At 48.2% G+C, this 9302-nt stretch overlaps 2 long non-coding RNA genes across 2 annotated transcripts; both read right to left on the bottom strand.

Annotated features, from left to right (window-relative positions):
- Positions 1–877: 877 nt before the first annotated feature.
- Positions 878–1837, bottom strand: LOC105353782. Its single transcript, XR_908512.3, has 4 exons — positions 1634–1837; positions 1483–1517; positions 1241–1299; positions 878–1082 (listed from the first exon to the last, which is right to left on the bottom strand). It is a non-coding gene; the product is annotated as an uncharacterized LOC105353782 (long non-coding RNA).
- Positions 1838–7275: 5438 nt separating this feature from the next.
- LOC105353783 lies at positions 7276–7989 on the bottom strand. The gene is made up of 2 exons (XR_002873130.1): positions 7639–7989; positions 7276–7480 (listed from the first exon to the last, which is right to left on the bottom strand). It is a non-coding gene; the product is annotated as an uncharacterized LOC105353783 (long non-coding RNA).
- Positions 7990–9302: the final 1313 nt, after the last annotated feature.

Raw genomic sequence — 9302 nt, 5'->3', positions numbered from 1 at the left:
CAGACTAAAATGTCATAGGTGCTACAGTCGGTTTTCCTCGTCTGACCTGGAATCTGGCTCAAACTGTACAGCGGGATATAGCTCCCATATTGCTCTCTGTTATTGTGTTGAGGGGCTGTAAGCTAGTGGGAGCGAGTGTAAAAAAAAGGGATGATGGGAAGTTGGGACAGGTGAATTTCTTGCCACGCTGAAAAAATGTCACAGATTTTTAGATTGTGGCTAGATACATAATACAATGAAAAAACGACGGGGAACGTTTTAAAAATGAGTCCAAAGATGATTGAAGTGGGACTTTAACATCAGAGCTTTAGCTACGATGTTGACATTCTTTGAATTGCCGTAAATCTTCTATGAATCTATGAATCAGTTTTTACGCAATTAAACCAGATTCTGAAGCTGAGAAACGTAGCTTTTGCACTGATATGCAACACTTTACAGTAGTAGAGGGTTTTCGCAATTAATGTAAGCCAAATTATACGGTGGCCCAGAAGAGTCACAACACAACACATTAACTCACAACGGAAGTAAAGCTGCAATGGAAGTGCTTTTATTCTGAAATTTCCACTGGGCTGAGCGGCTAACCACCTAACAGAAAGTAACGTCACAGTGAGCTGCGGAGGGAGCATGATTTTTCTACAAGAGAAGATAGCAGCAGTGTTGCCAGATTGGGCGATTTTGGTTCTAAATTTGCGGGTAAAAATGGCTTTGGCCGGGTTTTCATAATTTGGGCTGTTTTAGGGTCAGTTCGGCGGGTTTTTTCCCTCATGAATATATAATAGCGGACTACGTTAGGCCGTGTGGGTGAACTTTTATGTACTGAAGCTCAGTAAATGTGACCGAACGCCCTCTTACATTTGTAACCCAAACGGAGACTGGATTTGATAGGTTAAAAACATATAATTTATTAAAAACTTGACACAAGTTCCATAAAAGAGAAAGTTAAAATAGGCTCGGACAGTTGGACCGCACTCCAACACTGCATGAGGGCGGCTGCCTCCAAGATCGCCTCAGCCCCACTGCACCGGCGGGTAGCCACAAACACCACCAAGGGAGATCTCTGATCCAACTCTCACCAGGAGCACCTGCTCAGGGCCCAAATGCACACAAAAACACACCACAACCCAAACAGTGATTAAAAGAAAATATAAAAACAGAAGAGGTGCACCTGAGCAGGTCACCACCAATTTATGGGCTGAAAACAGGGGGGTCCCCCTTACACAGTACTATATATGGCACCCACCAGCTACCATAAGGATAAGAGGAGGCAGCCACCTTCAGCCAGGTCCAGACACCAAGATACTAAAAATGAGCACAAAGCAGTTTAAAAATGGATAAAAGCAAGGGCATCAAGCTTGATTAAAACATTAAAAACAATGACTAAAAGAACTACAAGCAAAACAGCAGTGGCAACTCTGCTGGAAAAAGAAAAATAAGTTAGTTCTCCCCTGGGACAAACACATGTTTTACAAACCCTTATATTACCTCTCATGCCCCAGGGTCAGAACTCATGCCACCACCTGTTAGTATAAATAGAATTTAAAATGTTGAAACTCAAATGCTTAAAAACTGTAGTAAAAGGACTCAAATGATTAAAAGCATTAGTAAAAACGGTCCACATGTCAAGCTCACCTACCAAGGCCAAACCAGGAAACCAGCATCTAGATGGAACTCCCACTGCTGCTATTTATCAGCCTTGTGAGCCAATCACAGCTCAACAGACAGGTGCTGGCCATGAATGCTAAACTATGGAACACCATGAGGGACAAACCACCACCCACAGCTCTGTCTGTCACATTTTACCCCCCCTTTTTGTATCCGTGCCCCACGGATAAAAAAACAAAAAAACAAATCTACCTACTCAACACCATGGTCGAAAAATGGCAGTAATGCAACCCTCTACCTCAGCTACCTGGGAGTTCGTAGCCCCATCTGCCTGATTTAACACTGATGCTGGGAGGTGATGCAGGTTTCTATGTCGTCCTGCTGTGGCGCGTGTAGACCTCCTCAGACCTTCTGCATCAGACCCAGTGGGTAACACAGGAGCTTGGAAAGGTTCTGTAGCAGGGACGCACTCTTCCTGAGGTGTAACATTGTCCACAAGGTCACCTTGAAGGAGGGTTTGTGCATAGGATGGTTCAGGTTGGCCTCCTCTGGGGTCAAGCATGACCCATGCACCCTGGTCGTCTTCCTCACCACCAGACTGCATTTCGGTTACCTGAGGCACTTCCTGCATGTGAGGCAGCTCTGAGGCCCGATCCACATTGGCTGCCTTCATCATGGTTCGGTGGACTTGACGAATCCTACCCAGATCTTGAACGGGTGCAACTGAGTACACAACTCCATCTGGTGTAGGGGCCTGTATTACCTTATGTAAAACAGGACTCCAGGCATCTTGAATCCTGGTGCGACCGCGCATGGTGCAGTTTTTCAGGTACACTAGCTGCCCCTCTGCCAATGGATCACAGAGGGTTTGGCGGTCATGCCGGTCTTTGCGTTTTAGGGCAGCTGCCTGTAGACGTTCCCTGGTGCCATGGAAGGCCACTGCAAGGCGGCGCTGATGTTCTCGCACCCAGTCAGTCACTTGCCCCCGTTCTGGCTCTTCAATCCTGCCCAGAAGGAAATCGACCGGCAGTTGAGGTTCTTGGCCAAACATCAAGTAGTACGGTGACTCACTTGTTGACTGATGAGTAGTGGTATTGTAACAGAACACCAATTGAGGCAGGTATTCTGGCCAGTGTCTTTTCCTCTCTGCTGGCAGTGACCGCAACAGGTCATGCATTGTCCGATTGAACCGCTCACACTGCCCATTTCCCTGGGGGTGGTATGGTGTAGTCCGGGATTTCTGCACTCCGTACAGGCTACACAGCTGACCGACAACAGCATTTTCAAAGCTGCGTCCTTGGTCGGAGTGGAGGCGAGCGGGAACACCAAAACGGAAGAACCACTCCCGAACAAGGGCGCTGGCCACCGTTGCGCATTTCTGGTCTCTGGTAGGCACCGCCTGTGTGAATTTAGAAAACACATCCGTCATTATCAAGACATGCTCTCTCCTGTCAGTAGCTGGTTCCAGAAGGGTAAAGTCCACTGCTAAGATTTGGTTTGGGCGGGAAGCCAACAAATGCCCCATGGGTGCACTGAGTTTGGGCTGAGAGGTCTTTGCCAGGATACATCGTGTACAGTCTTTGCACCATTGTTTAACGTCATCGCTCATTCCTGGCCAATAACATCTCTGCCTTACTAGCTCAGTGGTATGTTCAATCCCCTGGTGGCCATGGTCATCGTGCAGCTGCTGCAGGACTTCTTCTTTGAGGCACATAGGCAACAGCAGTTGTAGGATCTCCTCCCCTCCATCTGGCCGCTGTACCTTTCGAAAGATCAAACCATCCTTACTTGTGATCTTGTCCCACTGCCGTAACAGTACTCGAACCGGTCCTGACAGTTTGTCCCGAGCACTGGAACTTGGGGCTTTCTGTGCCTTCCAGAATTGAAGAAAGGCACCTATAGTGGGGTCTGCTTCCTGTAACAATTTGAGATCATTTAGAGTATATGAGGGAAAAGCAGAGACGGCATACTGGGTAAACTGCGGTTCCTGTCGAACAGCTTGATGTATAGCAACCGGGATGGCTACTCCTTCCAACATTGACTCAGTGTTCATCCTTGTCATTGCTGTGGGTGGCTGCCTGGACAATGCATCTGCATTTGTATTAGCCCGCCCTGGTCGATATCTTACATCATAGTTGAATGCCGACAGCTCGGCCACCCAATGATGCTCAGTTGCCCCCAGCTTGGCTGTTTCCAAATGACTTAATGGATTGTTATCAGTCCACACGGTGCAATGTTGGCCCCACAAATACTCCCGAAACTTTTCAGTCATAGCCCACTTCATTCCAAGAAACTCTAGTTTCATGGAACTATAGTTTTTCTCTGCTGGGCTGAGGCTTCGACTGGCATAGGCGATGGGCCTAACCCTGCCATTCTGCTCTTGAGACAAAACTGCTCCAAGGCCTGCATGGCTTGCATCAACTTCCAAAATAAACGGGAGGTTAAAATTGGCAAATGCCAGAGTGGGTGAACTCACCAGTCTCCTCCTAAGCTCATTGAAAGCTGCCTCACATGCATTGCTCCAGTGGCTCTCCAGGGGTGGTTCTTTTCCTTTTCTGCCTGCCAATTCAGCAACCAGGCGATGTAATGGTGCAGCCAGCTTTGAAAACCCCTCCACGAACCGCCTGTAATAACTGGCAAATCCAAGGAAGGACCGAAGCTCAGAGACAGTTGTGGGGTGTGGCCAATTGGCCACAGCTGATACCTTGGATGGATCCGTAGATACCCCTTCACGGGAGACCAGATGGCCAAGGTAATTGACCTCCTTCCTGAAAAAGCAACACTTTTCCAGCTTAACTTTTAGTCCTTCTCTGTGCAGTCGACCCAGCACCCGATCCAGACAATTTAAGTGGTCCTCTACACTGGAAGAGAACACAATAATATCATCCAGATATAGTAGGAGGGATTGACAATGTTCTGCCCCAAACATCCTCTCCATCAACCGCTGAAAAGTAGCTGGCGCGTTGCACAAACCAAAGGGCATCCTGTTGAACTCAAATAGCCCAAATGGTGTGCAGAAAGCAGTCTTTGGGCGATCTCTCTCATTCACTGACACTTGGTTATAGCCGCTAGCCAGGTCGAGCGTGGAAAACCATTTGGCCCCACAAAGGGCATCCAAAGACTCCTCAATGCGGGGAAGAGGGAAGGCATCTTTCCTAGTCTTGCGGTTAAGCTGCCGGTAATCGACGCACATTCGGAGGGAACCATCCTTCTTTCGCACCAGCACAATAGGAGAGGCATAGGGGCTACTACTTTCCCTGATAACCTGACTATCCAACAGCTGTCGCAAGTGGGCCTTCACCGCCTCATAATCAGAGGGGGGCAACCGCCTATACCGCTGTCTAACAGGCTTGTCATCGAGCAGAGTGATTTCATGTGAAATCAGGTTAGTACAGCCAAGATCACTTTCAGACGCAGAGAAAACTGACTCATGCCTCAACAGAAATGTCCTCACTTGTTTCTGTTCGGTCTCCGATAGCTCAGACAGATCAATGTTCTGTAACTGTTGGCCAACACTACTAACGTGACCCTCGTGGACCTTGATAGAGGCTGTAACCCCAGACTCCTCTGGAATCTCACAAATCCCTGAAGGGAGCCCTTGAACTGTGGCTTGGACCAGATTACCCACAATGCTGCGGGGGTACAGTTTTGTCTGCGTGAGTGCTACATTCACAACTGGAATAAAGGCTGTGCCATTCTCTACACGGACCAAACAAGGTGAAACCAAAAGGCCATCCGGTAACGGGCTACTAGCTCGCTCCAGCAGAACAGACGAGACATTGCCAAAGTATGGTGCGCAAGTGGCCGCTACCAACTTAACTGTACCTCCCGGTATTAGAATAGGTCTGCGGCCTCTAACCTTGGCCAGGCCTGTTCTGACTGGATGACGCCGGGATTGATGACAATACTGTAGCGCCTGTTGCCATGGAGGTGAAGCATGCACTAGGGGTGGGAGATCAAACAAAGAAGGCCCATGCTGACCAAATAGCACATCATAGCACTGATTGATTACATTCATCCCCAAAACACCAGGCACCGCAGGACGAGGCTGGCCCGGGGGATCTTTGACCACTAGCCACCCTCGTTGAGGAATTACTTTTCCCAGCACCTCAACCGTGAACTCTGCGTAGCCTGTGTAGGGAATGTCCAAACCATTGGCCGCACGTAGGTGCAACCAATGACAGTGCTGAAGGTCATCTTTAAAATGAAAAAGCTCTCCACCATTGTAGACACCATTGATCCTGTGTCTAACAAACAGTTCACAATTACCCCTCCCACTCTAACAGCTACCTTAGGGCACTGTGCAACAAGGGAGGTCAAGTTAGGGTCAACTGAATTCTCACTGTTAGAGCCAGTAAGGTCCCCTTCCAACGTGTGGCTCAGCATGCTGGAGGGAACTAGTTTCCCACAACCTGGGAAATAAGACCACTATCCCCCTGTTGGGGGGATAGGGTAGAAGGGCTCCGAGTGCGAACGCGTTCATTATCACATTCTTTTGCATAATGACCCACTTGCTGACATCGCCTACAAATGATGGCTGCACGGTTTGGCCGAGTTTGCCGCGGTGCTCTCTGTAATATAGCCATGGCATCAGTCAGCTTATTAATCTGCTCCTGTTGCTTTAAGATTAGAGCACGCAACTCCACCAGTTCAGGGCCAATGACACCAACTGAGGGAGGAGGGGCGCCAGGCTTCACATTTGAACCTTGCATAGCACAAATAGAAGGGACTGGATAAAGGCCACCACGACGATCCTCCCCTGGTCTACCTTCACGTTCCCACTGAATTGCTGTAGTCCGTGCCTCCCACATCGACATTTGCGGGGTTAAACGCACCATCCTTTTTAACTCCCAACGAAGGTCTGGGTCCAGGACATGTTCAATAAACTGGTCGCGCAAGAGTTTGTCTGATTGAGGCACAGACTCAGGGGAGGTCTGCTTAATCTTGTCCATGACTGAGAGCAGGGCATGAGAATACTCTTGGAGGGATTCACCCTCCTGTTGGGTTCTGGAGAAAAAATTCTCTTGCAAGGCTACATAAGAACTTGAACAGCCATACAGCTCCTTCAGAATATTGATAATCTTTCCTGGGTCTTCCCTCTCACATCTCGGCCTATATCGTATCTCCTCTTTAGCCTCACCCTCTAAATGGTCAAAGATGAAAAATGCTTTATCAAGAGCACCTAGGCGTCTAGCACGTACACAAGCTTCAACTTCCTCCACCCAGTCATCGATACCCACCCCCACACGCCCTCGGAACACTGGACACTTTCGCTCCCTGGGGAGGTACATCAATCTGTCCAACAAAGCCGGACTTGGTGGGTCCACAAAGTCTCTGGGATTAGCTGGGCCGGCTGAAGCTTGGTGCTGTAACAGCCGATCATTGGCCTCCTGAAGCTGGCGAACCTGGTCTCTTAACTGCTCCACTTCATCTGCCATCGCTGAGGTGGAGTCTCTCTGAAGTGCTGGGCTGGCAATGTAGCACCCTCGTTATTCAAGTCCCACGCTGTGCCCACTGCTGTTTTGCTTTTAAAACAAACAAACTAAAAAGACATTTAAAAAAAACAAAAATCCAGATCCAAGTCTTAAATTCAGAAGAGGAATCCGATCCTGCCGACAACGCCACTTTGTGACCGAACGCCCTCTTACATTTGTAACCCAAACGGAGACTGGATTTGATAGGTTAAAAACATATAATTTATTAAAAACTTGACACAAGTTCCATAAAAGAGAAAGTTAAAATAGGCTCGGACAGTTGGACCGCACTCCAACACTGCATGAGGGCGGCTGCCTCCAAGATCGCCTCAGCCCCACTGCACCGGCGGGTAGCCACAAACACCACCAAGGGAGATCTCTGATCCAACTCTCACCAGGAGCACCTGCTCAGGGCCCAAATGCACACAAAAACACACCACAACCCAAACAGTGATTAAAAGAAAATATAAAAACAGAAGAGGTGCACCTGAGCAGGTCACCACCAATTTATGGGCTGAAAACAGGGGGGTCCCCCTTACACAGTACTATATATGGCACCCACCAGCTACCATAAGGATAAGAGGAGGCAGCCACCTTCAGCCAGGTCCAGACACCAAGATACTAAAAATGAGCACAAAGCAGTTTAAAAATGGATAAAAGCAAGGGCGTCAAGCTTGATTAAAACATTAAAAACAATGACTAAAAGAACTACAAGCAAAACAGCAGTGGCAACTCTGCTGGAAAAAGAAAAATAAGTTAGTTCTCCCCTGGGACAAACACATGTTTTACAAACCCTTATATTACCTCTCATGCCCCAGGGTCAGAACTCATGCCACCACCTGTTAATATAAATAGAATTTAAAATGTTGCAAACTCAAATGCTAAAAACTTTAGTAAAAGGACTCAAATGATTAAAAGCATTAGTAAAAACAGTCCACATGTCAAGCTCACCTACCAAGGCCAAACCAGGAAACCAGCATCTAGATGGAACTCCCACTGCTGCTATTTATCAGCCTTGTGAGCCAATCACAGCTCAACAGACAGGTGCTGGCCATGAATGCTAAACTATGGAACACCATGAGGGACAAACCACCACCCACAGCTCTGTCTGTCACATAAACGCACCAGGCAGAGACGCTTAACGGGCTCTGTCATCTAACCTGTTGTTGGGGGGGTGCAACGCCCCGCCTCTTAAAAGCCTGACACTGCGGCTGCGTGTAGGAGGAGATACCAGCTAAAGTTATGGTCTGATCGCTACATGGATCGGTGTCTGTGTTTATCGATCCTTTTATTATTAGTCTGAACCATCTTTTATTTTGAAAAATCATCGGATCGGGTGCTAAATCAGTCCAGTAGGGGGAAAACTCATTGAAAGCTGTGTATTCTTCTTTCTCCTGATCTAATAAAAGGAGGACAGTATTGAATATTTCTTCAGCGGACCGGCCTTCTTTCATTCATTTTCTTAACCCGCTCTACCCCGCTATATGCGGCTCTTTCTTCCGTGTGCAATGCCGGAGCGCGCCGACAATCGCGTCAACCTATGATGACCGTATTTTGCGCTCTCTGTGTAGGATACACTGGAGGAGTGTTGGGGGAAACAACTCAGCAGCAGAGGATGTGAACAGGTAGAGAGGAAAAGCAGGTAGAGAGGCGGGGGAGGGGCTTTGGCTTCAAACTGTCAGAGATGCAAACATGGCGTCAGATTTAGATGCAGCTTTCACTGCAGGAGTTGAAGCAGAGACTCTCTCTGGGATGATCTCATGATCTCAAACATGGAAACATGATTACCAAGTAGAACTCTCCAAAATACTAAACCCCATCTCTCCACATTCTTGGTGTATAGTGTTGCGGAGTGGGTGTGTGTGTGTGTGTTTGTTTGTGTGTGTGTTGGGGACTGCACGCGCCTGTGTGAGAGGAGGGAGCGGAAGAAAGGAGAGGAGAGGAGCGGGCGTGCAGGACAGAGAGGGGTGTGACAGCGGAGGGAGCCATATATGGCTCTTTTGATGGTCACATGTGGCTCGCAGACAAATCTTTAATTCAAATTTTTTTTCTTCATTAGACCAGTCCTTCTCGTGCGCGATGCGATGGCAGAGGCGCGCAGTAGTAGCGGTGCTTAGAGAGACAAATCTGCGCCAGCACTAGTATAAGTTTAAAATTGTCTATTAATTCACAGAGTTTGTACCACCCGGAAACCTGTGAATTGCCGTGCCTAAAACTGTGCGCTCC

Source organism: Oryzias latipes, chromosome 4 (genome assembly GCF_002234675.1).
Source record: "Oryzias latipes chromosome 4, ASM223467v1".
NCBI lineage: Eukaryota > Metazoa > Chordata > Actinopteri > Beloniformes > Adrianichthyidae > Oryzias > Oryzias latipes.
Note: the sequence above shows the minus strand (reverse complement) of the source record. Positions and strands in the feature narration are given on the sequence as shown.